The sequence below is a fragment of the Ovis aries genome, chromosome 2 (assembly GCF_016772045.2).
Source record: "Ovis aries strain OAR_USU_Benz2616 breed Rambouillet chromosome 2, ARS-UI_Ramb_v3.0, whole genome shotgun sequence".
Classification (NCBI taxonomy): Eukaryota; Metazoa; Chordata; class Mammalia; order Artiodactyla; family Bovidae; genus Ovis; species Ovis aries.
The window spans coordinates 159,804,652-159,831,648 of record NC_056055.1 but is presented as its reverse complement, the minus strand read 5'-3'; the positions used below and the strand labels follow the sequence as shown (position 1 = coordinate 159,831,648).

The window sequence follows — 26,997 nt, the reverse complement described above, 5'->3', positions numbered from 1 at the left end:
TAAACTCTATTCTCTTTATGTGCATACTTAGACATTGAAGCATAGACCATTTATTCTTATAGGTCAGGACCCTGTAAAAATTAATGAGATGTGTCAGAATGGTGCCTTTGGGGATGACAAAACTGGTGATGCTGTTCCAGATGGAAGACAAGGCAAGTTCTACCAGTTGAGGGCATTACCCACCTGGTTCAGTAAGAAAAGCTTCTTAGTTCTGGAGAGCTCTTGCAATGATCTATCCGTAAGAGCAAATGCACTACATTTAAAATTATAAGCTGGTAATAGATAAAAATGCAAGATTATGTTAAAATATTTTACACCATTTCTGCTTTGTTCTAAGCCCCATTCCTAGGTGGATTCTATATCAAACAACAAAATTTAAATATAGAGAATAAGTAATTTGATTTACCAAAGGATTTTTTGTTCACTAAAATATTTTATATCAAATCATTTAAATTGACTCACAAAATCAAGCGCTTACAGGGGTCAGGGATCTATAACAGAGTAAAGTGGACTGGATGGACATCTAGAGAGTTCAATCCACTGACTAGAACTTAAATTCATTCATCCAGATCTTTAGCTGGTGTGGTAAAAATAACAGTGCCTGCAAATATGAGTTTTCTTCTGGGCTCTTCCACTTATTGGTTCTATTATCTTGGATATAAATATATTTACCAACAAAATAGGGGCTTGACGTGAATAACCTCTAAGGTGAGTTCCAACTTTGAGTGGTGGAAGTTTGTGGATACCAATCACTTTAGCATTTTATCACCTAATGTTCTGAGTCATGCAGAAGAGAAACAAGAAGCTAAATGCAGGCTCCTGTAAAGGCTAGATTGGAGAGTACTGAAAGACTCTCTACCTCTCTCTAATTAAGGTCTTATGAACCATTCTCTTAGAATTGTTCCCCAACCCCTTTGTCTCCCAAACCCCCCCAAAACAGGCTAAGAGTAATAAAGTGAGGAGGCCCTGCATGGAGAATTTAAGTACAAAGTCTGTAAAATTTGAATAGAGGCAGGTAGAAGAAAAAGCCAGAAAATGAAATTACACTGTCCTTGAAGAATGATTTTTTATTACCCCGAGTGGAGTGTCAGTCACCCAACTAATGTTGGGCTCCCATTAAGCTCTTAAATTAGCCTGAGTGGGGGCAATATTTTCCAATATTAAAGCATTTGAACCTTCTCCTCCCATTCACACACACACATACTAATCAGGAGTCTTAACAGTATAAAAATAGAATCTGGTCTACCTACTATAAGGACAAATCATTAAGTGTGAAGATAGCTTAAAGATTTGTTGGGAAGGGTGAATCTGCTTCCAAGAGTGATTTCAAAAGCTCTAGGCTGCTGAGAGGTGTACCCCTTCTTGGTTAGGAAGCTCCCCACCAGCCTAGCTGCCTGCTTCAGAACTTTACCACTTGTGGCAATTTAGCATCAACAAATTGCCAAATCCGAGAGCTACGTCAGCAACTGCCAGCTCCAGAACATGGTTTCATTGCCATGGTTCCTACCAGCCTTGCACTTGACCTCTTTCTCCATAGAGCTCAATGTGAAACAAAGTGTGTGCCCTTGCATTCGATGGGCAGAACCTAGATCTCACCCAGAACCCTGGCTACAAGGGAGTCTGGGAAATGTAGGTTTTAGTTTTTGAACAGTTAATGTTGTTAGATGGTAGCTGGAATGGGTTGCATGAGTCATCCATCATCCAGTAAATCATGTTGCTTTCAGCCTGTTGCCTCAGAAGGATACGGGAAACTTAACAGCACAGACAGGGCAGGAGGGAGCTGGGACTTCATGTGTTTAGCCAGTCAGTAGGCTTAAAGCCAGCCTTAGAAGTTGTCTAAAATTTTAGCATAGTAAGACCAAGACAAGAAGACATATGATACAGTTTCTCTGAAAGTCTGGAGGAAATTATAGCCTATTAAAGCTTGGCCAAAGTCCTTGCTGCCCAGTATGGAAGGCAGTTATAATGGAAAGATGGGGAAAGAGAAGGAGTGAGACAGAGGGGAGTAGAAGGCAGATGTCCAAACTTTTTTTTCCCTCTACCGTTTGAACCATCCAGATAAATAAGAGGAAGCCTAAGGATATAAGGGAGTTTTAATTAGGAATCTGGCAGTCAGTTCCCTGGCAGGCTCCTCTGTCACCCACTATACTCAGTGGGGCAGTATGGATAGAGTGACTGCTGGAGTTAAGTGTTTCTAAAACACTGAGTTTCTGAGACCCCAAGTGGAGAGGATGTGGAATGTAGGTTAGTTGAGCATCAGTAGACATGCCACATTGACCAGAGTTATAGAGAGGTGTGAGCCTTCAGCAGAGCTGAGGGCTGACAATCCAGGTCATAGTGGAAAATGTGGAGACAGAAGGGTCCAGGTCAGATGCGCCCTCCTCCACTAATTTTTCTCTAACCACTTCTCCTTCCCATCATCACTTGGCACTTCGTGGAGAACTAATTCTGTAGCCCATTGTTCATTCTTCTATAATGCTACCTCATATGATACTGTGTTTGTTTGCATATCTATCTTTCTCAGTAGATAGTAAACTCTCCAAGAGGTAGGGCTTTTAATATCTGTATCCCTACTTCTCTGCATATTTCCTTTCAGTTGGGGCTCAACTGACATTTTTTAATACCTTAATGGCATATTCTTTATCCTATATGTAGTTATACTTAGCCTATTTGTGCCACCATTCCGATTGGGTAATATTTTCAAGGGGAGGATATGAAATGTGATTATGAATCTTGTAATATAGGTGAAGAACCAGGAAATAGAGTGTAGAAGGGGAAAGAATAGGAGTTTGGAGGGGCAAGAAAAAATAAAAGAGAAGAACTAAATACATAGGGGAGGTGTGATTATTTTTTTCTTTTCTAACTACCTCAAACACTTTTAAAAGTGAGAAATGAAATTATCTTTCTTGTCTTTAAGTTATGTAAATTATATAATTAATACATAAATGCATTTTAATTGTACAATTTAAACCCTGTTCAAAAAACTGAAGTCCTTTTTGTCTTTGTGGTAGGCTAAATAATGGCTTCCCCAGAGAGGTCCGTGTTCTGATCCTGGGTTCTGTGGATAGTCTCATTTCGTGGCTAAAGGAACTTGGTTGAAAACCTTGGGATGGGGAGATAATCTTGGGCTGTCCAGATGGGCCCAAGCTAATGACAGGAGTCCTTATGGGAGGGAGGCAAGAGGAAAAAGTTAATAGTAGATGTGATGATAGAAGCAAGAGATTGGATTTATTCAAGGAAGGGGCCACAAGTCAAGGAATGCAGGTGGGCTTCTAAAAGCTAAACAAGGCAAGGAAATAGATTCTTCCCCCAGAATCCCCAGAAAGAATCAGCCCTGCCAGCACCTTGACTTTAGTCTAGTGAGATGGATTTTGAATCTCTGACCTCTAGAACTGTAAGATAATGAATTCACTTGTTTTTTAAGCCATTATGTTGGCGGTATTTCATTACAGTAGCAATAGCAAAGGAATCTGGCCTGTTAGTCTCACTCTCTCTACCAGCAGTAACCAGTGTTATCAATATAATGTGTATCCTTTCAGACCTTCTTTTACATATGTATCTGTATCTGTATCTATATAAAGCTGTGCTTGTGTAAATAGCATGGGTTTGAGTGCTATTAAAATTTCACTGACTATATTATTCTGCTGTTTTCTTTTTTTTACTTACCACTGTGTCTTGGAACTCTTTTTTAATCACTATATATTAGTGTACTTCCCTTTTTTCAACTACTCTTTGATTTTTCCATTCTTATGTTTCATAGTTTACATTACCACTTCACTAAATTATTTTATACAGTAAAATGTTGAAATTTAACCTTTCTGGCATAAAGAAAGGGAACGTTGCTGGTTGAAAAGCATAATCAAGTTCTTGCTTCAGGATATTAAAAAACACTCAAATTTAGCTATATGTGATCATCATTGGAAATACTTTATTTCTCCCAAGTGAATGATTATAGCTGAATGTGCCTTGGAGAAAGTAATGTTAACAAATCCTGTCTAATCCAATATTCTTATTTGTGAATTTTTTCTTTTTAAGCTTTAGGGTTTTTTGAACAACCATGTGTTTCATTCTTAAATAGATTATAGCTTTAACAGATTAAAGAATGATAGTAAAAAATAATCCCACCTTGCAAAGTAGTCTTTTTTAATGCAGACTTCTCAGAGCAGGTTATAACATATAATGAGATGTCACAGCCTGGTGAGACATGCAAAGCAGGTTTAAAAAACTGCCAATACTGCATAGTATCTTTAATACTGAGGATGGTAACTATGTGGAAGAAGAAATCCACTTGCTGCCATTCTGTTTAAATGTCTGGAAGTATGTAGTTATCAGAGCACCAATAAATGTCTCCTGGAGGTCAAATTCTTCTTCTTCTTTTTTTTTTTTTGTTAAATAAAAGCACTATGGTTTTATAGAATCTCTGTGGAAACTGAATGCACTTTGCTACCCAAGATCTGCTCAAAGCACTTGCTGTCAATCAGTAGAAAAGGTTTGGCTAGCACCTTGGTGTTAAATATAAATGTAGTCTAAACGTTTAATGGATTAAAACTGTGCTATTTAATTGGAAATGGAATTTCCCACCCTCCTAGCTTAGGTAGTTAGGATTCTGTGGGTTTGCTTTTCATTCCAACTTGGTTTATGGGTCTAATAAAGAAAGGCAGCTATGGGTTCAGAAAGCAAGGGTGTCGAATTGAGGAGACAGCACTCCTTTTGATGGAAAGAGAGGGGAAAAAACACTGTGTTAACTCCAACTTGTTAAAATTTACTAAGTCTCTAGTTCATTAGCCATTTTCCCTCTTCTTCATACCAGAAGAGTAGATAAAAGGTAAGCAGCAACAATAAGAGGCATTATATGCAGAGGTGCTCACAATATGACAAGGTCTTCTTTTAATAGCAAACAGTGTAAACTCTCTAGGAGGTAGACAGTATGAAGTGCAACAAAAACTGTAATTATGCTCTCAGCAGGAAACCTGTATTTAGAGTGACAGTAAGAGTGTCTCTAAAAACCTGTTAGGTTAAGGCTGCTAGTCTTAATTATATGTATTAAGAGTTTGTGTCTTCACTTTTTTCCTTTTAAAATTCAAAGAAGAAACCTAATTATAACTTGGACTCTAGTAAATTGGGCCATATTTAAACAATGAACATTTGGCAACCTCATCATGCACCATGATGGGTCCTATTGGTGCAGCTGCTATGCCAGCCAAATTGGCTCCCCCAAATAATTTGTTTTTGCTGCCTCCATGACAGAGGAAAAACAAACAAAAGCTAAACAAGGGAAATAATGAAATGATGCTTTTTCTTTTTTTTTCCCTTCAGTCAGTGACACCCAAGCTGATCATTCCTTGGGTAGATTCTTAGCTACAGAATTACAGGTTGTTTGTATGTTGTTAACAAGTATTTTAGCTAGGCCATGGTTGGATAAATCTTGGTTTGAGTTTTGCCTGTGTTTTGGTCCCAGAGACCCTAGAAGGTTACAGCTGCTTCTGGTTGACTTCTGTTAAATTATATGAGGCTCAAAACTTTAGGTTCTGCCTGGTATGCAGCAAAAGATGTTATAGCCCAAGCAAATTTAAAATAGTCTGCACAAAATAATGATGACTGAATGATTTGATCATGCATCATTTCATTTGTTTCTCTTTATGGTCCCAGTCTGAAATAGAGCTCAGAGCTAATATGTTTTCCTCTCTTTGGAGTGTATAATCTATCTAAATTGAATGTCTATCATCTGCCTTTAAATAATCACCAATGTAAAATCAGAGTTATTCTAAAAGAATTTAAATAAATGCTTAAAAATTTGGAAACAATTTTCATATTTATTGGTAGCTGCACTGAAGTTTGTATCTTCAGCAACCCCAGTTTCCATTTTATTGAAATACCAATTTCGTCTTCATTAAAGTAATGAGTAACATGAATCATTGAGACAGTTTTCTATATTTTATCAAAATAAATTATATGTCAAAAAATGGAACAAGGTTTACAGAGGAGGTATGAATATTAGTGAATGTTACTAAGAACAAACATTAGGTAGTGAGCAATAATCTTTCTTATCATCCATCACTAAAGTGTGATCCGTTCAAGCAAAACCTAGTTTGAGTATCATTATAAGACCAGTTTACATGACCGTAGAGATGGTAGCAAAAATATAAGAGAACAGGGTCTCATCTCATTGCATTAAACATGACTTTTAAAAATGTCACTAAAAGGAGTTAGAATCTTTGAGTATATAGTAGCCACACAAAGTAGTAGATTACCTTAATTATTCCAAAAGTGGGCTATGAAATGGTGAAAGTATATCAGATCTGGATAGCAGGTTTCCCTCTTTTTTTTTTAATATTTATTTTTATGTTATTTATTTATTTTTTTTTTTAATTTTAAAATCTTTAATTCTTACATGCATTCCCAAACATGAACCCTCTTTTTATATAAGCAAAATGGTAGAAAAGCTAATATCTGGAAAACTTTAATTTGGATAGTAATATCAAGAAAATTTTAGAAGTGAAATTCAATGCATTTGTTTTCCACTTCTGGTGTATATCCATTCTGGAATGAGCTGAATGATCAACCATTCTGTGTAATCTTAAAGAATATGTTACCATATACTTTCAGAGTTAAAAGGAAACCTGAATGACTATCTCATCAATTTCCTATCCTTCAAGGAAAGTCACATGTAAGTTGGTTCATACCAGTGAGATATTACCCAATTTTGAACTTTCTCTAGCAAAACCCTTCCTTCTCAAATACCTAACTTTTAGTGAGTTTAGTGAACCTCACAATCAGGAAAACTTTCATGAATGACTTCTATTTCAGTCAGGCCCATTTTTTGGTTCTGTCCTCTATAGTAATGAATGATAGAAGGTCCAAGTATGTTTGAGATTCTTGGCTTTCTTTTGACCATTTTAACACCTACCTTGATTTTGGAGATGTTTTTTCTTTCTCTTTCCTTTTTTTCTTTCTCTTATTTTGTCATATGGGTTTATATTTTTCTTTAAGTTAAATACATTAATTTTGGTTGGAGACTATTAGGACAGCATTTGAGATAAGTTGAAACCTACTAGAATGTTTTATATTTGACCTTGAGATTCATTGTTTTATATATAGTAATATTTTGGGTTCTTGAAAGTTACCAGTAATATTATATTTTATCTAATATTTATTATAGATACATAATATGTATATAGTTATGATAGCTTTATACTATCATGTAAGTAGAATATATTTTATCAATATAAGTAAAAATAGGTTGATATTTATCCAAAAAGGACTATCTGAACTAAATATCTTTATAGATTCATATTTCAAGTGATTAATGGCAGAGATATTGATCTTTAATATGTAAATAGGTTATATCTTACAATAGTAAATAAATAATCAATAAATTTTTATTTCATCTATTTTTTATTCAGGCCCAGTACTCTTGCCTGGAAAATCCCATGGATGGAGGAGCCTGGTAGGCTGCAGTCCATGGTTTGCTAAGAGTCAGACACGATTGAGCAACTTCCCTTTCACTTTTCACTTTCATGCATTGGAGAAGGAAATGGCAACCCACTCCTGTGTTCCTGCCTGGAGAATCCCAGGGACAGGGGAGCCTGGTGGCTGCTGTCTATAGGGTCGCACAGAGTCTGATACAACGGAAGTGACTTAGCAGCAGCAGCGGCAGAATGTAAATATAGCGAGGAATTTAATCTTAAAAAATTGTAAGTCATCTAGTTGAGGTAAAATATTTTAATGTCATATGAGGGGATGAAATTTCTTTAAAAATTGTTATATTGTGTACTACATCAAATAAGATTTTATTTTATTATTTTTTTAATAAAGGGATGACATTTTGCCATAAAATGGAATTGTTTGAATTGGTTCTTTGGTTTAAAGTAAGAGGTAATACTCTTATTTTTTTCCCCCTCTTTACTGTAAGAAGCAATATCTGATGTTTTACCTGTTTTATCTTGCTGTAAAAAGATTCAATATCTATCCAATTTGTTAATTTTTTGAAGCCTGCATTATGACAGCCCATTCATTTGAGTCTCACTCTATAGCTTAAGCAATCAATTCAATTTGCATGGAAAGGGCATAAGGACAAAGAAGGGTTGTGAAAATTCTCACTGAAGGAAGAATAGTAAAGCTGGAATCATCATTTGTCCTGATTTATCTCAGTCTCCTTTAATATGGGAATATTAATGCATTCTCTGTTCACTCCAAAATTATGTTTTAAGCTTAAATTCAAATCTAGGTTTAGGAGGATTTTTAATTTTAAAGCACAGGCCTGTCTTTTCCATCTCAGACATCATGTTTATTAGAAATCTAGGCCATGCCATTTGAATAGAGGAATTTCTTAACTCCAAAATTTATGAGATGTCTGTCTAATAGGAGAAAAATATGGGACTTTCTTTCCTTAAGACATGTTTTTATTGGGACAGCCTGTTTGCCATTGCTGCTTAAAACTGATCCCTAAAGAATAAAACCTCAATGAATCATTGGATTGCTTGCCTTGGAGCAAGGCCAGGAGCGGTTCGTTTTCAAGATAAACAGCACCGGGGCTGAAAGAATGGCACAGGTTTCTCAGATGGGGTGTTCTCACTCCCCTTCCGGCATGTACTGTATGACAGGGTCTTTCTTACAGATCAGGCTTCAGAGAAAGCCAGTGTGAAATAACTTTATTTCATATTCTTATTTCCTGGCTGTTTTATCCAAATGTTTTTTGAATAGTCCAGAGAACATAGCTTTGAGTTCATTGACACTCACTAGTTGAAGCCTGTTTTCATGTTCATCTCCACATTTTAAGCAGGGGCCCTGATATCTGTTTTTGTTGATTTTTATATCGTGACTCCTAGCATAGATCCTTACTCTGACCAGGTGCTCAGTACATATTGATTGAATGCATGTTGAATGAATGAATTCAGGGTCACATCAATTGAAACTTGATTAGTCTAGGATGCTGTAAATGCAGTCAAATTATACCATACTGGAACTTTTGGTCTTTATAATTGGCCATGTTTATGAGCACCGAAGAATTGATGCTTTTTTTTAAAAATTTTTATTTTTACTTTATTGTACTTTACAATACTGTACTGGTTTTGCCATACATTGACATGACTCCACCACGGGTGTACATGCGTTCCCAAACATGAACCCCCCTCCCACCTCCCTCCCCATAACATCTCTCTGGGTCATCCCCATGCACCAGCCCCAAGCATGCTGTATCCTGCGTCAGACATAGACTGGTGATTCGATTCTTACATGATAGTATACATGTTACAATGCCATTCTCCCAAATCATCCCACCCTCTCCCTCTCCCTCTGGGTCCAAAAGTCCGTTATACACAGCTGCGTCTTTTTTGCTGTCTTGCATACAGGGTCGTCATTGCCATCTTCCTAAATTCCATATATATGTGTTAGTATACTGTATTGGTGTTTTTCTTTCTGGCTTACTTCACTCTGTATAATCGGCTCCAGTTTCATCCATCTCATCAGAACTGATTCAAATGAATTCTTTTTAACGGCTGAGTAATACTCCATTGTGTATATGTACCACAGCTTTCTTATCCATTCATCTGCTGATGGACATCTAGGTTGTTTCCATGTCCTGGCTATTATAAACAGTGCTGTGATGAACATTGGGGTACATGTGTCTCTTTCAATTCTGGTTTCCTCGGTGTGTATGCCTAGCAGTGGGATTGCTGGGTCATAAGGTAGTTCTATTTGCAATTTTTAAGGAATCTCCACACTGTTCTCCATAGTGGCTGTACTAGTTTGCATTCCCACCAACAGTGTAGGAGGGTTCCCTTTTCTCCACACCCTCTCCAGCATTTATTGCTTGTAGATTTTTGGATCGCAGCCATTCTGACTGGTGTGAAGTGGTACCTCATTGTGGTCTTGATTTGCATTTCTCTAATAATGAGTGATGTTGAGCATCTTTTCATGATGCTTTTGAACTGTGGTGTTGGAGAAGACTCTTGAGAGTCCCTTGGACTGCAAGGAGATCCAACCAGTCCATTCTGAAGGAGATCAGCCTTGGGATTTCTATGGAAGGAATGATGCTAAAGCTGAAACTCCAGTACTTTGGCCACCTCATGCAAAGAGTTGACTCATTGGAAAAGACTCTGATGCTGGGAGGGATTGGGGGCAGGAGGGGAAGGGGACGACAGAGGATGAGATGGCTGGATGGCATCACTGACTCAATGGACGTGAGTCTGAGTAAACTCCGGGAATTGGTGATGGACAGGGAGGCCTGGCGTGCTGCGATTCATGGGGTCGCAAAGAGTCGGACACGACTGAGCGACTGAACTGAACTGAACTGAACTGATGCTTTCTGAATAACTGTACTGTGCAGTTGACTCATTCTTGTTCATATGTTGTCATTCATCCAAAATATACTTATTGATTGCTTTGTTGGTGATTAGCATTATGCTAGCAGTTAAGATACAGCGATGAGATATATCAGGCCTCTGGGATATATCAGTATGCATGAGGCATTTTGCCTTTTCTCCTTGGTCTTGCCATTCTGTATTTGGTTTAAGTAAGCAGAAAATATTTACAAAATAAGGTAAATAATGTGGAGACTGAAATGGTCAGAGTAGGGAAAAATTGCACATTGCTAAGGGATAAAACGGAGAAGACAATGGCAACCCACTCTAGTACTCTTGCCTGGAAAATCCCATGGATGGAGGAGCCTGGCAGGTTGTAGTCCGTGGGGTCGCTAAGAGTCGGACACGATTGAGCAACTTTGCTTTCACTTTTCACTTTCCTTTATTGGAGAAGGAAATGGCCACCCACTCCAGTGTTCTTGCCTGGAGAATCCCAGGGGAGCCTGGTGGGCTGCCGTCTATCGGGTCGCACAGAGTCGGACACGACTGAAGTGACTTAGCAGCAGCAGCAGCAGCAGCAAGGGATAAAAGAGGCTTTATAGAGAGAGCTGGAAATCAAAGATACATAGGATTTCAGAAGGTTAAATTGGTGACAGAGAGCTTCACACTTCTGCTTGAGTAATGTGCCTCTGTGTGTGGTGTGTGTGTGTGTGTGTGTGTGTGTGTGTGTGTGTGTGTGTGTACATTTGAACACTTGACTGGAGAGAAGAGGGATGGGGAAAAAAGAGAGAAATATGTTCCGAGACAAATGAATTGGTTACTTATGTTAGCACTCTCTCTTGCTCTATTCCTATATCTGTAGGGATTGGAGACCCATGGGGTGAGTGCTTTCATTTTTGCATTCTCCATGGTCCTTTGTCAGAATGTGCTTATGGTCTGGTTTCTGGAACTTACAGTGGCAAACTTGTTTGGGTTGAGAGTGCGACTGACTGGTGTATAATAATGCATTGTTTGGGAGATCGAGGTTAAAGACAGTATTTCTGCTTGCTCGGCTCACCAAAATTCACTATTAATCAAAACCTAGTTCAGTTTTTCTGAGTAAGGATGTTAAACTTGGGGATTATTTGTGGACATTTTCTTAGAGCACAGAAGTATCTTTTTAAAGCATTGAGCAAAAACTAACAGAAGATAATGTTTGTGATTTTAAAAGTTAATACAGTAACAAGCAAACACCATACATTCCCTGAACTTTCAGATGAATAAAGTTTATTTGTTCACTTTATTTTTTAAAATCAATTTTATTAATGTGTATTCATGGATCACTTGTTTTAGGAATCTTGTTGACCTTTTCTTTGTTATTCAAAACTGTAGCTTGTTTTTATGCTCAGGTGTTCTCCCAATATTCAGGATTCTAGAACTGATGTATATAGTGAGTTGTTCCGGGTCAAGCATTTGGAAAAAAGATGATTGTTAGACTAGGTGCAGTCCATATATCTTACGGAATTATATGAAATCTTGCATTCATGTGGTCCATCCCCATTAATGGTTTATGGATTCTATATGTGTGGATTTGCCTACTCAGTAAAAATATTGTAACCCCCAAATCAATACTCACAGTGCTTTTGCAGTTGTTAGCAGACATGCGCAGAGCAGAACAAATTTGAGGTTGCCCAACACGCACTCCCAGCTAAGGTCCGCCGAGGCTCTGCTGCCTTGTTTCAGTGCTCGAACTATTAATGTGGCTTTCCCACAATCTGTTTGGTGCCACATTTTTGTGCTTTCCATGGGTGATTTTTCCTGTTTGAAATGACCCCTAAAGTGTTGTCTAGAGTTCCTATGAGCAAGAAGGCTGTGCTGTGTCTTATGAAGAAAATATATGTGCAGATAAGCTTCATTCTGGCATGAGTTATAGTGCTCTGGCTGTGACTTCATTGCTAATGAATCAACAATATGTATTAAATAAGGTGTCTTTAAACAGAAGCACACAGAAAGCAGGTTATGTATTGATTGGTTGGTGAAGATGTGTCCAGAGGCTCAAAGACACCTAACGCTGCCTTTCCCTTAGTAATAGTTTGAAGAAGTGAAGTTGCTCACTTCTGTAGGTAGGCTACTGTAGCCTACCAGGCTCCTCCGTCCATGGGATTTTCCAGGCAAGAGTACTGGAATGGGTTGCCATTTCCTTCTTCAGATGATCTTCCCGACCCAGGGATCAAACCCAGGTCTCCTGCATTGTAGGCAGACACTTTACTGTCTGAGCCACCAGGGAGATCCCATAGTAATAGTTTAGTACTTGCTAATTCAGTGTTCCTGGTGACTGTATAGCACATAACTCCGGTGAATAACAAATATTGAGGTACATATGTCTTTCTGGAGCAGAGGACCATAATACTCATCAGATTCTCCATGGGGACTATGACCCCCTCGAAGCCAGAGAGTCTTTGTTTCTCTTCAGGAGTTCTTCCCATTCTACTGTTTCTGGACTACTAGGCCTGCTATGTAGAAACTGGAGCTCGTGTGCTGATACTGAAGTGTTAAAGAAGGAGAGCAACACAGAGATCTGGAAACACGAGACTCACATCTCCACCTTGCCACTTACTGAGTAATCTCACCATTACTGGATTTTGTAGTCAGATGGAGGTGGTTTGAATCCTAATTTTTCAGTTTACTAGTTATGTGATCCTGGGCAAAAATGTTTAATCTCTTTGAGTTTCAGTTTTCTTCTCTGTCAAGTGGATACAATAATACCTATTATTGTATTGGAGGGTTAAAGTTTAGAGGATGAGTTTAAAGAACCATGTCCAGTCCCTAGGAACAGTCAAAACCATTATTATAAATGTCATTATGCTATACACTCATTAGATTATTGTTAGTTTTTCTCATTTTCTCCTTCCTACTTGAGAATGGTATGAGATCCATGTTCTTTTTTTTTGTTCAACTTGGTTTTATTTATTTATTTATTATTGGGCTTCTGTGGTGGCTCAGATGGTAAAGAATCTATCTGCAATGCAGGAGACCTGAGTTTGATCCCTAGGCCATGAATATTCCCTGGAGAAGGAAACGGCAACCCACTCCACTATTCTTGCCTGCAAAATTCCCTGGACAGAAGAGCCTGAGGGCCTACAGTCCATGGGGTTGCAAAGAGTCAGACATGACTGAGCAGCAGAGCACGCATTATCATCTTGGGGCTGTGTTGGGTCTTTGTTGCTTTTGTGAGGGGTGTCTCTAGTGGTGGGTGAGCAGAGGCTGCTCTCCAGCTACAGTACGTGGCCTTCCCATTGTGGTGGCTTCTCTTTTTGAGGAGCACAGCCTCTAGACCTGTGGGCCTCATATTTGTAGAATGTGGGCTCAGTAGTTGTGGCACATGGGCTTAGCTGCCCCATGGCATGTGGGATCTTTCCAGACAAGGGAATTAAATCCATGTCTCCTGCATCGATAGGCAGATTCTTACTCACTGCACCACTAGGGAAGTTCTCATCCATTTTCTAATACCTGGATGAATTAGTAAATTAACTCTAGAATTGTCTGTTTCCTGCAGTAACTAGTGGAGAAAGCAGGACTTTCTCTCAGGGCCCTGGTTTGCTTCCTGTTGATTTCTCTGGTCCAGAGTTCCACTGCAGTGATGATGGATCCCCATCTCCTGGTCAGGATCCCCAGCTCCTGACCAGGAGTGGAGGGCCCATGCTTCAGTGATCTCCTAGGTGCCTATCTGCCAAAGGGAAGATGGGATGACTAGCATTTCAGAGACTATGAATGACATCTTAATGCCCTCTTCACATCCACCTGAAGGGGAATCTTAGGATTTCACTTTCCTAATTTGAGAACCTTAATCTCCATTTCTCCTCAAGAATGTCTGAGGCTAATCACTTCCCTTAGCATTTCAGAATTCTCCTGATTTATCTTAAGTATGTAAGACAATGAAAGTATGGTGTTCTACATAATAGAATGAGGTGTTCTACATAAATCGATTTTCCAGGTGAAACTGGTCCCTTGCTGTAATAATTTTGCTTTAATAATTTCATATAAATGATCATAAGATGTATTACACAGTTTTTTGATGTCTTGTAGTGAAAGTGAAATTCGCACAGTGTGTCCAACTCTTCGCAACCCCATGGACTATGCAGTCCGTGAAATTCTCTAGGCCAGAATACTGGAGAGGGCAGCCCTTCCCTTCTCCAGGGGATCTTCCCAACCAAGGGATTGAACCCAGGTCTCCTGCATTGCAGGCAGATTCTTTACCAGCTGAGTCACCAGGGAAGCCCAAAAGTGAAAGTGTGAAAGTGAAGTTGCTCAGTCATGTCGGACTCTTTGTGACCCTGTGGGCTGTAGCCTGCCAGGCTCCTCTGTCCATGGGGTTTTCCAGGAAAGAATACTGGAGTGGTTTGCCATTTCCTTCTCCAGGGGATCTTCCTGGCCCAGGGATCGAACCTGGGTCTCACACAGTGCAGGCAGACTCTTTACCTTCTGAGCCACTAGGGAAGCCCTTTTAGTATCTTATATGTGCTTAAATCCTGGAGAAGAAAATGGTAACCCACTCCAGTATTCTTGTGCTTAAATAAAGTAGAAATTCAAATTTTTCTTGATTACTTATGAGTCAACTGCTATACTATGTTATAGAACATAGCAACTCCCTCAGAGGCTGTTAATGCTAGTAGATGAATCATGTACATATATTAATAACCCCAGTTTTCTTTGTTTTTAAAAAAATTGTTAGATTTTTGTTACTAGGTGACCTAAGTGGGTGAGGAATGCCAATGTAGTTCACATTCTATGAATGAGTTATGGTATAAATGATAAAGTAAGTTCTGATTATTCACTTGCCAATGTAATCCCAACCATTTTCATCCATATTTGCTTACTAAGTATATTGACATTATCATATTATTTATGAATATAAAGTACTGTAGCATTATGGTAATACATTTGATATTTATATTTAATATGTTAATATAACATAGTTGAGGGCTTTCCAGGTGGCACTGGTGATAAAGAATCTGCCTACAAATGCAGGAGATGCAGGAGACATGGGTTTAATCCCCTGGGTCAAGAAGATCCCCTGGAGGAGGGCATGGCAGCCCACTCCAGTATTCTTGCTTGAAGCATCCCATGGACAGAGGAGCCTGGTGGGCTACTCTTCGTAGGGTTGCAGAGACAGACATGACTGAAGTGACTTAGCATGCATGCATGCATAGTATATTTGAATGGATGAAAATATACATAAGACTTTACTACATATTTCCCCCTCTTTCCTATGAATTCTTGCCCCAGATTAGCCAATGGAATAGGCCGAAGCTATTTTGCAACCCAGGAAAAAGCTGTACTGAGGAGTTTTGACACCCTGAGTTGGTGTCCATATTTTACTCTGAATTGATGCTTTAGTCACAATTATGTTTTCTCAGAGTGCAGTGTTTATATACCAGTTCCTTCTATTTCTAAGCCTCTGAAGTTGACTCTTAGGCACCAGCATCTTCTGTTTAGAGATGACATTATACCCAAGGGCTCATAGAATGACCTCACTCCTTTTAGCTCTGGCAAAATTAACCTTCTGTCTGCAACATAATCTCACTCGATTAAAATAACAATAACAGCCAGAATGTAAATAACAACAACAGCAAGCTTTACTCTCCAGTATGTCTCTTTTACTTTGGATGGAAATGACCCAACCCAAAGCTCCCATTTGACTTACTTTGGCACTAGCTGAGTGAAGCTGGGCCTGGCAGGCAAGCTTCCAGTTTCTCTCTGTCCACAACAGTCAAAATGGCCGTGACTGCATCATTTGAAAACTACACAGTCAGTGAAATAGAGACAAAGAAATGTGGTTGCTGTGAAATAAAATGACTCACAAAAGGAGAGATCAAATGTGAGAGAAGGTGCATTTAATGTAAAAAAAAAAAACACAACTGGGTGTCATTCTATTTCAAAGCAACCTAAGTGGAGAGTGCAAATATAATGCATGATAATGAAGGTGCCCAATTTTGGAAAGTGGTTTTTAAATTGCTGCAGCAGAATGCTATCTGAAGTCTCTTAGGAAAAAGCAAAATCTCATCAGGGACCTTTTCAAGCATCATTTTCTTCTGTTTTAAATGATCTCACGTGAACTGGCTGCTAGTTGACTTGGCATAACATTCTATTATTCATTACTTTTGACCGCTTGCAGAAGGAACAAAAGGCCCGTTATTAGCGATTTGCCAATTGTTGGGAGACTTAATCTTGGTACTTACAGAGCTCTTTTCCTCATGTTTATTTTGTTGTATGAAGTTGTATGATCTAAGCGTATTCATGGCCTCCTTATGCTCAGCTCAGATAATCTCTTTTCAAGTGATTAGTTTGGAAGAAGTGATTGACTCTGGATTCCAGGCCTCTGAGCATATTGAAGATGCCTTTTCTCCTCATGCAGGAGATTCTGGTTTGAGGGGTTAAGAAGACTTTTCCTTTTATTTGCGTACAGATTACTTTCTTCCATTGGGTGCAAACACAACCTTCTAAGTATACAATGAAGAAGACTGCATTATTAATGAGGCTATTTGTGACCTACTGAGCACCTCACTGCTTGCTGGACATGCTGTGTCATATTTGGTTCATGCTATGGAACTGCTTTTCAAAAGTCCCCAAATTTCCCTCTAAGGGGTTGTAGGCCTATTGGGTAAGTAGAAGGCAAGTAACATAAGGCATAATTTTCTACATGAGTGCAGAGGAGGAAGAAATCTGGTTCATGGCACAATAGGATAAGTTCAGAAAGAAATGCCACGTTAAAGAGAATAATTTTGACATGAGGAAATTGTAAGGGACTGTAGGATGGGGTTTATAGATGGCATAAAGAACATGAGTAAAGTAGCAGAAAAATAGAACATACTTTTCCAGAAGCCTACATATCAGAAGCAACCAAATACAAAGTATCCTAAAGGATTTTTATTGATTTTCTTTATAATTATGCGCATTGCCATTGTTCATATGATGGTGGGGTTTGTAGATTAGGAAGAACTTTTGACCTGATGAGTTCTTATAGTTCGTATGCAGTGGCTTTGATCCTAATATACTACCATAGTAATGTCATAGCCATATTTCATGGTACATGCTAGTTGTTATTGTGCTTGGTCGTTTGTCTGATTTCTAACAACCTTTTGAAACACTGAATTATGATTATGCATATCCTTCCTTATTTACATATTGTGTATAATGAAAAGATTGATAGACTACACACAGAATATTTTGGATTTGAATCAAGTCTTTTAGTTTAAATCATGTTATTTTGGACTTCAGATTTCTATATTCTAGAGGTATCAGTATTTCTGAACAGATTGGAGATGAAAAAAAGTCTTCCACTTTAAAAAAACACAGGCTGAGTTGTAAAAGAAAACAACACAAGAAAAACCAGAATGTTATCCTTTATGGCTGTATTTGAGAATATTTGTAGGGTAATGCAGTAGGTACTCAGATAAGGCGATTACACCCCACTCCAGTACTCTTGTGTGGAAAATCCCATGGACGGAGGAGCCTGGTAGGCTGCAGTCCATGGGGTCGCAAAGAGTTGGACATGACTGAGCGACTTCTCTTTCACTTTTCACTTTCGTGCATTGGAGAAGGAAATGGCAACCCACTCCAGTGTTCTTGCCTGGAGAATCCCAGGGATGGGGGAGCCTGGTGGGCTGCCGTCTATGGGGTCGCACAGAGTCGGACATGACTGAAGTGACTTAGCAGCAGCAGCAATAGGTACTTGGGTATCAGGATTAGATTACATTTGCAATGAAAAATAAAACACATAAAAATTAACTTCAGAAAGGGAAGTTTATAAGGAATGTATAAGAAACAGCAGGTCTTTCAGCTGTCTTTCCTCTGGGCTTGAATGTTTTCAAGACTAGCTTGTAGAGTGAAATGAGTTTTATGTGAATTTGAACAACTCAGCATTGTTTGAGTTTAAATGATCTGTTTTTCTTTTTATTGAAGAGAGGGAGAGGGGGAGGAGAGGAGGGAGAGGGGAAGGGATGGGGGGACTGAGGTCCTAGTTTATCACTGTCTAATATGGAGCTTCCATTTTGGACAATTTCATGCCAATCTCCATCTGTCTCTTTCCAGCTCTCTGGCTTTGAGCAGGCTTCTGAAATTCCTTACAACTCTATTTCCTCATCTGCAAAATGGAGACAAGATGCCTGTGTGATAGGGTTGTTGTGACATATTATCACATATGTACTAATATACTAAAGTGCATAACTCTGTGTCCAGTATATATTACCTGTTCACTGTAGGTATTCATTACATTCATCACATCACATTTTTGAGCAAGACATTTTGACTTATGCCTCTTACTGATCCTTATCACAGTCCTCTGAATATTATTATGACTCTCAATTTACAGATACAGATCTTGAAACTTAAGGAGCTAAAGTGGTCTTTACAAGTTTAAACAACTCTAAGGGTAATAGCCAGGAGTTCAACTTAGATCTGACAGTTTCCAGCCTTTTGCATTAAATTCAATCATTCCCTCCCCCAAACCTCTTCTCTTCTCTCCAACTCCTTTCCTTCTTTCTGTAGTTCTGCCATCTTCAAGGGAGAGTCTTTTTCTTAAATGTTCCTAATGATAACATACATATCAAATGGAATGAAATAATATTTTAATCCAAGTAAATTGAAATAAATATGTCATTATATCTCCAAATACCATTAATTCCCTTCAAAAGTATATCCCAATCTTTATTTCATATACTCAACTAATGCATATTGAATGTAGAGATATGAGGAAACATAAATAAATAATAAAATTGTCTGAATACTCAGTATTCAAAGACAACAGGAAACATTTAGTACATGTCTTCAATTTATACCTATCCATATACTATCTTTTCATCTCATAGCTGTATCACACTACAGTTTAAATTATAATGGGCTGTTTTTACTTAATGATCATTAAAAAATATATTTTGAAATTGAAAAATGTACATCTCCATCATCATGCTGTCAGCTACATAGCATTCCACTGTATAAAAGTACATGATTAAAGTGGATTAAAGATCTAAATGTAAGACTAGAAACTATAAAACTCCTAGAGGAGAACATAGGCAAAACACTCTCCGACGTAAATCACAGCAGGATCCTCTATGATCCACCTCCCAGAATTCTGGAAATAAAAGCAAAAATAAACAAATAGGATCTAATTAAAATTAAAAGCTTCTGCACAACAAAGGAAAATATAAGCAAGGTGAAAAGACAGCCTTCTGAATGGGAGAAAATAATAGCAAATGAAGCAACTGACAAACAACTAATCTCAAAAATATACAAGCAACTTATGAAGCTCAATTCCAGAAAAATAAACGACCCAATCAAAAAATGGGCCAAAGAACTAAATAGACATTTCTCCAAAGAAGACATACGGATGGCTAACAAACACATGAAAAGATGTTCAACATCACTCATTATTAGAGAAATGCAAATCAAAACCACAATGAGGTACTACTTCACACCAGTCAGAATGGCTGCGATCCAAAAATCTACAAGCAATAAATGCTGGAGAGGGTGTGGAGAAAAGGGAACCCTCCTACACTGTTGGTGGGAATGCAAACTAGTACAGCCACTATGGAGAACAGTGTGGAGATTCCTTTAAAAATTGCAAATAGAACTACCTTATGACCCAGCAATCCCACTGCTGGGCATACACACCGAGGAAACCAGAACTGAAAGAGACACATGTACCCCAGTGTTCATCACAGCACTGTTTATAATAGCCAGGACATGGAAACAACCTAGATGTCCATCAGCAGATGAATGGATAAGAAAGCTGTGGTACATATACACAATGGAGTATTACTCAGCCATTAAAAAGAATTCATTTGAATCAGTTCTGATGAGATGGATGAAACTGGAGCTGATTATACAGAGTGAAGTAAACCAGAAAGAAAAACACCAATACAGTATACTAACACATATATATGGAATTTAGGAAGATGGCAATGACGACCCTGTATGCAAGACAGCAAAAAAGACGCAGCTGTGTATAACGGACTTTTGGACTCAGAGGGAGAGGGAGAGGGTGGGATGATTTGGGAGAATGGCATTGTAACATGTATACTATCATGTAAGAATCGAATCACCAGTCTATGTCTGACGCAGGATACAGCATGCTTGGGGCTGGTGCACGGTGATGACCCAGAGAGATGTTATGGGGAGGGGAGGTGGGAGGGGGGTTCATGTTTGGGAATGCATGTAAGAATTAAAGATTTTAAAATTAAAAAAAGTAAATAAAATAAAGAGAGAGAAAAAAGAAGATAACATAGAAGGAATGAATTCAAGAAAAAACAGTATAATTATGGACTTTGAATAATTCTAATGTTTTAACACTTTTTTTCACACTTTCAACATAGTTTGGTGTTGTTCCTCAGGTATTATAATAACGTCATAATTTTATGTATATTAATCCTTCAAGAAATGACTGGACATAGAATGCTTGTCAGTATACTAAGTAAATGGTCAACAAGTGTATTTTCAACATCTTGGCAACAAACAAGACAAACATAAAAATCCGTCGTTGTTTAAGGCAAAGTTTATGGAATCTTGTCTATTCTATTACATGTTCTCACAGAGCAAAGTACTTCCTAGTAATGTAAGTGTGCTATAATGTTTGAACATTCAGTGTTCTTTTGCAGGTAACTCTGTGACTTAGAGTGTTTATGAATGAAATGAAATGAAATATATCCTGTGTGAATTTCTTCTATTTTGAAATGAAATAAAATAAAATAAAATAAAATAAAATAAAATAATCCTTGTACTGGATACTTCTGTTTTTTTTTTTTTTCTTCTAATTTTCTACTTCTATAAACTGTAGACTCTTGAATATACATTTCTGTGCTCTTGGCCAATTACATCCTTAGGATAATTCTCTACAAGTGGAACATATGGGTTGATGTTTATACACTTCTCTGACTCTTAATGTGTATTGCCAAATTCCATCCCTTAGAGAAAGGACCAATTTATACTCCTTCCAGCAATGTATGAGAATGCCCATTTCTACACTCTCACACTAATGGTTATCATGCCTTTTAATCTTTGAGAACTCCATTAGACAAAAAAATGTGACTTTATTGCTTTTTTTTGCATTCCAGCGTCTGTCCATTCTATAATAATCACATTTCTAAGACTACTATCTAAACAAATTGTAAACTTCATTAGGTCAAAGACAAAGTCTCCATATACTTAAATATTTATATCCACCATCCTTTTAAAGTAGAATAAATCCCTAAAGAGGCATTTGAGACACTACTTGGCAGAAAACCATGGATTAACAGCATATAACCTTATTAAGAACATCCTTGAATTTTATTTTAAACCTCAAGCTCATTGTTCTCAGAGCTCATTTGCTAAGGTAACCTTGTCCTGAGAATGACAAACCTCCCCCTAGGCAGGATCTCAAAAGAGGAAAGAAGGTTATGGAGCTAAACCTTAGCATCACCTGACTTTTGTGTCCAGGTGGGACTTCAGTCTCCTTCAGTCTTTGTCTTGCTGTGGTCAGTGACAAAGTAGCCAGGGATATAATACTGATATCTCCTTAAGCCTCAGTGGTGAAGGAGGTTAAGCTGTGAATATGGGCTTCCCAGGTAGCTTAGGGGTAAAACATTCACCTGCCAAAGAAGGAGATGTGGGTTTGATCCCTGGGGTGGGAAGATCCCCTGGAGTGGAAATGGGCAACCCACTCCAGTATTTTTGCCTGGGAAATTCCATGGACAGAGGAGCTTGGCAGGCTACCGTCATGGGTTTGCAGAGTTGAACATGATTGAGCATGCATACAGGCATGCAAAATATGCTAGATAGGTTTATTTTGGGGAAATACTAAACAGAATTGATTGGCCTTTCATGATGTGTGTCTCCATTCAACAAGAATTGCTAGACAAAACAGAGCTACTGCTTTGTTTTGAACAAAATTCTTATATTTCCCCATGTGAATAAAAGCACAGGAGTAGTATTGTCTTTTCATATATGCTAGTTCAGTTTGGTGAATGATTATGCTGTGCAATCGGATTATACCATTTACACACACACACCTCACTAGATGCCAAAAAAATAATGGACAGGTACCACTAAGAGGGTAACATCTTTAGTATTCTTAAACAATCGCCTTAATTTGTAAACTGAGCAAGTTTAAGCTTGTTTTTGCTTAAACATGGTATTTCCACTTAATTTTACCCTTCCTCCATATTATTTATAACATCATATAATTTCAAATTTCATACCAAAAATCAATTTCTCCTTGAATCATCGGCACTTTATTTATTAAGAGACACATTGTATAAAGGGACTTCCTTGGAATAGGAACTTTCATTTAGCTAAGTGTGAGGAAGCAAGGATAGTCATCTCAAATCTGTGATTATAGCTGGGAATCTCACATGATCTAAGGCCGTTCCTTGACTAAACCAGATACCTTTTAATGATTGGTCAGACCAGGTTCAAGAGAAAGGTACTTCTCTTTATTAAAAGAAAATTTGACTGCTTCTCTGTTGGGTACATCATGGAAGCCATAATAAAGTTTCCTTTGTGCACTGCTCACAGGGTACTGGAAATTGACATTCCACGGTGCTTCTCATACTTTAAAGGTTGAAAGCACAGTGAAATTCAGTCAACAATCTTTGGTACCGTGTTCTGGAAATGAGGTAGCTAAAGTCTATGAATTACCCAAAAAGAATCAGAATGTGAGTACAATGATAGATGCTAGTGGGTTTTTTCCATATATATATATATATATATATATATATATATATATATATATATATATATGAAGGCACTCTTTTCCATATATATATATAAAGGCACTTCTTTCCAGTGCCCCCTATTTGTGTTCAAAATGAACTGAAAGAGCTCTACAGCATGTTCACTATGATGGAGTCAAGAATTATAAAATGCATAGAATTTATGAAGGGACAAAGTATCACAAAACTGTGGCGTCATGCCCCAGATAATCTGAGAAAGGAACGGAAGGAATAATATAAGCCTATATTTACATGAGCCACAGGAGACTCGGGTTCAGTCCCTGGGTCGGGAAGATCCTCTGGAGAAGGAAATGGCAACCCGCTCCAGTATTCTTGCTGGGATAACCCCATGGACAGAGGAGTCTGGTGGGCTACATACAGTCCACTGGGTCACAAAGAGTTGGACATGACTAAGGCAACCAAGACATTCATGCTTATATGTTGCTTATTATGTGCCAGATACTGTTTTTAGTGCTTTATAGGTATTAATTCTTTCAACCCTCCAGACAGCCCCGTGAAGTATTTTATTTTATCCAATAGATCAGTAAGACACAGAGGTTAAATATCTTAACATAGGTCATAGAGCTAGTAAATGGCAGAACTATCATATGGATTTTCTTCTGATTTAAGATGGTACGCCTAGATGGCCAGGTGAAGACGGAGCACTGCCAAGCAAGCCCCAAGGAAATGTGCAGCCTCCACAGGATGTTTTATTACTGGCTTCTGAGGAAGTGGTAAGTGTACAAACATCATCCTACATTTGAATGCTTTCTGAAGAACTAATGTGACAGCTTGACATTTAGGGGAGAAACTCTGTTGGTTTGGAAGGTCTGAGTCTACTGGTAAATACCTGTGAAACCTGGGTTAAAATGTGTCATTTTTCTGGGACTCAGTTTCATCTATGTAAAACAAAGGGATGGATGATATGCAAAAAGAGATTCTATTATTCTTTGGTGAGACAGGCACTTAAACACATTGTTGTGGTATGGTGGGAAGTCTTTATGTCTACAGAATCTCACAGAGGACATAGCAGTGGTAGTGTTCTCTGCCATGAAGTGGATTCAGTGAGAGGGCTTGATTGTATTCTGAGATACTTCAGCATCCTTGCCTTCTCTAAATTCTTCACCTATGAAACAGGCTTAACTAGAGAGGAAAGTGGCAATTTTAGGTCAGAACAGAGTGGAGCAAGCCCTTTTGTTTTTCTTGGGGATAAGCTTCAGCGATAGGGGGAGGGTATTGATACTGGCAGCAGACACATATTCTTATCTGAAATTCAGATCAAATGATTCCACCCTTGAGAGCATTCCCCGACAATGGTCTTTCCAGCATCATGAATCTGTGAACAGAGGCCAGTAGTTAATTTCAATCAACCAGCTTTGCTGGTATTGCTGCTCCCATTTTAGATTTACAAAGCCATTCCTGATGAAGACAATAAAAGCCTCTTGTGTTGCGTTATGCTCTGACACTTTATCAAAGCACACAGACAGAGGGCTGTTCTTAACCGTATATAAAGTGGAGCAAGCTCACAAATCATGCTTTGATTTTGCACTGTGGAAACAGCAAGGTTAAAAGGTAAATCTGTGGTGTAACAATATTGATTAATTGATGTAAGAAAGGTCAGGTTAATCTTTATCTTGCTTGAAAGACTCTGGTTCTACATGGCAGGTCTGTTGAAATGGTTCCTGTGTAAAGAGATTAAAAAGAAATGGTGCCCTAATGCAAAGACAATGGAAGAAATCCCATCAAGCAATCATTCAGAAAAGTGAAAGGAGTAAAACAGGGACTGGAAGGGAGATGTTATTTCAATTTCTGTGTATTTTGAATAGGCTTTCTTGGGAATACTTTCACCGAGTAAGCAATTGTAAGAGAAGTAAAGGCAGATGTTAGATAGCAGCCTTACTCCTGCCCCCAAGAAGACAGAAAGAGAGCTTCATGCTCCTCTCTCCAGCACAGCTGAAATCTGCTGAAGCAGAAGACCTAGCTTGTCTGACCTTCAGGTCCTGCCCAGGTTAAAAACTGTTGCATAATGTGTCTCACAAGAAGGCTTCCGTATCCCATGGCGTGATGGGGAGAGGATGGGGAAAAGGGAATTACTCCCTCCTCACCTGGAGATACACAGACAACTAAGCACAGCTTGCCCAACCTCACTTCTGACCCAAAAGCAAGAATGAGGTTTCAGAGCTAAAGGTTAGGGTTCAGAGAAAACAAAGACAAATGAGGAAGGACCGTGGCTAAACCTCTGTAAGTATGGAGGGGGAGAAGAAGTCTAGGGACCACGAGAATAGGATGCGGATGCTGAATTAGTGGAAAGAAGGGCCAAGGGTTGTTAGTGGGAGAGGATGGAAATGGGAGTGAATGCTGGAAGTTTTTTCTCATCATGATCAAAGCAAAAGTGATGGTCAGTATGTGTCTGAACCTGAATAGGCTAGCCTATGGTGTAGTTTCAAGCCATACCCAGAAACCTCAGAGGCTTAGTATAAGTTTAGATTTGGCTCTGGGTGATGCTTCTGCTTCTCACAGCTTCAGCATTTGGAACATTACCACAGCAATGGAGAGATGCCTGAGAGCTTTTTTTTTTTTTTTCCAGTTTTATTGAAAAATAATTGACATACATCACTATATGTTGAAGGCAAACAGCATGATGGTTTGATTTACATATATTGTGAAATGACCACAGTCGTTTCAGCTGACATCCATTCTCACACATGAGATGTTTGTAAGGACAGGTCTGGAAGGGGTTTATATCATCTTTCTTATATCCTTATACAGTCACAGAACCTTCCGCTAACTGCACGGAAGATTGGGAAATATGCCATTAAAAGGTTACTTTTCTAGGTTTACCTTTGAACACTAGGGATTTAGGTTTTCATAAAGAAAAGTTTCCAACATCTGCATTGTTAAATATTGGAAGAAGCTACCATGGGATGTTTAGAAAATTTTATTGCCATTCTCTCTGATACCCAAGGTAGGAGATATGACTCATTTTTCTTTAAGTTCTATTCTTTGTATAATTTTATGCTTCTGTAACTCTATAGGTTTTTAATATGCAAAGGAAAATATGAAAGGTAAGCTAGATATTTGGAATTATTTTTTATCAAACCCATTTAATTATCCTTTTACTCACTGACTTGCTACTTGCAAGTTGGTAGGAAAACTTCTGTGTTAAGAAAGCACAGACACAGGAAGAAGGATGGAATCAGAAATTAAATGTTCTTTATTCACAAATTATGCATTTTGTGTCTTAAGGCTAGCATTTCTAATAACAAACACTTAAAGGTATAAATCATAATTTGGTACAAATCTGTATGTAAAATAAAAGATCTAACCTTAGCATCATAGTCACTGGACTTCAGAAAGGTTGTATGACATATTTTGCATTTTTTGTGTTATTTGCTTCAATATATGTTAATAGATGATAATTATATGCTTTTCATTTGGACAACCCTTATCCAAAGACGATTTAATATTCACACATCTAATGGGTTGCACACGGCTATTGATCATTTGGATCAGAGTTCAATTTGAACTGCTGCTGGTTAGATTAGAAATTGTAATCATGGTAAAAGATAAATTACAAGGTCTCTGAAGATCAGTTCTGTTTTCAGAATTAGATGCACTTTTAGATTTGAAACATCAAGTAGAAGAGGTTAAGGAAGATCTCTGATGGTGTCATTATGTGGATTTTCTAAGGAATATATCCAGAGATCCTTAGTACCTGTCCCCCATAGTAGCAGGAATGTGAAATTTATAGAGAATGACACTTTACTACAATAAAGATGGTGAAAAAGATCCATAAATTATTTGTGAATTAGGAAAGGATGTTTATTTTGTAGATATAAATTTTGATGCAATAAATCAAATACAATGCTCTACTTATTAAAGTTATGCAGTTTTTAACATACAGAGATTTGGTTTTGAATAGAGGACATCTAAATGAGTAATTTAGGTGAAGCAGGCCTTGATTTCAGTAT

General features: G+C 38.1%; 1 long non-coding RNA gene across 3 annotated transcripts in view; it reads left to right on the top strand.

Annotated features, from left to right (window-relative positions):
* The window catches only part of LOC121818714 (uncharacterized), a 167,591-nt gene that overhangs the window by 54,717 nt on the left and 85,877 nt on the right, over nucleotides 1-26,997 (top strand). For all 3 annotated transcript variants that reach the window (XR_009599341.1, XR_009599340.1, XR_009599342.1), the window contains exon 3: nucleotides 23,657-23,760. This is a non-coding gene — a long non-coding RNA (uncharacterized LOC121818714). The remainder of the gene's footprint in view (nucleotides 1-23,656; nucleotides 23,761-26,997) is intronic.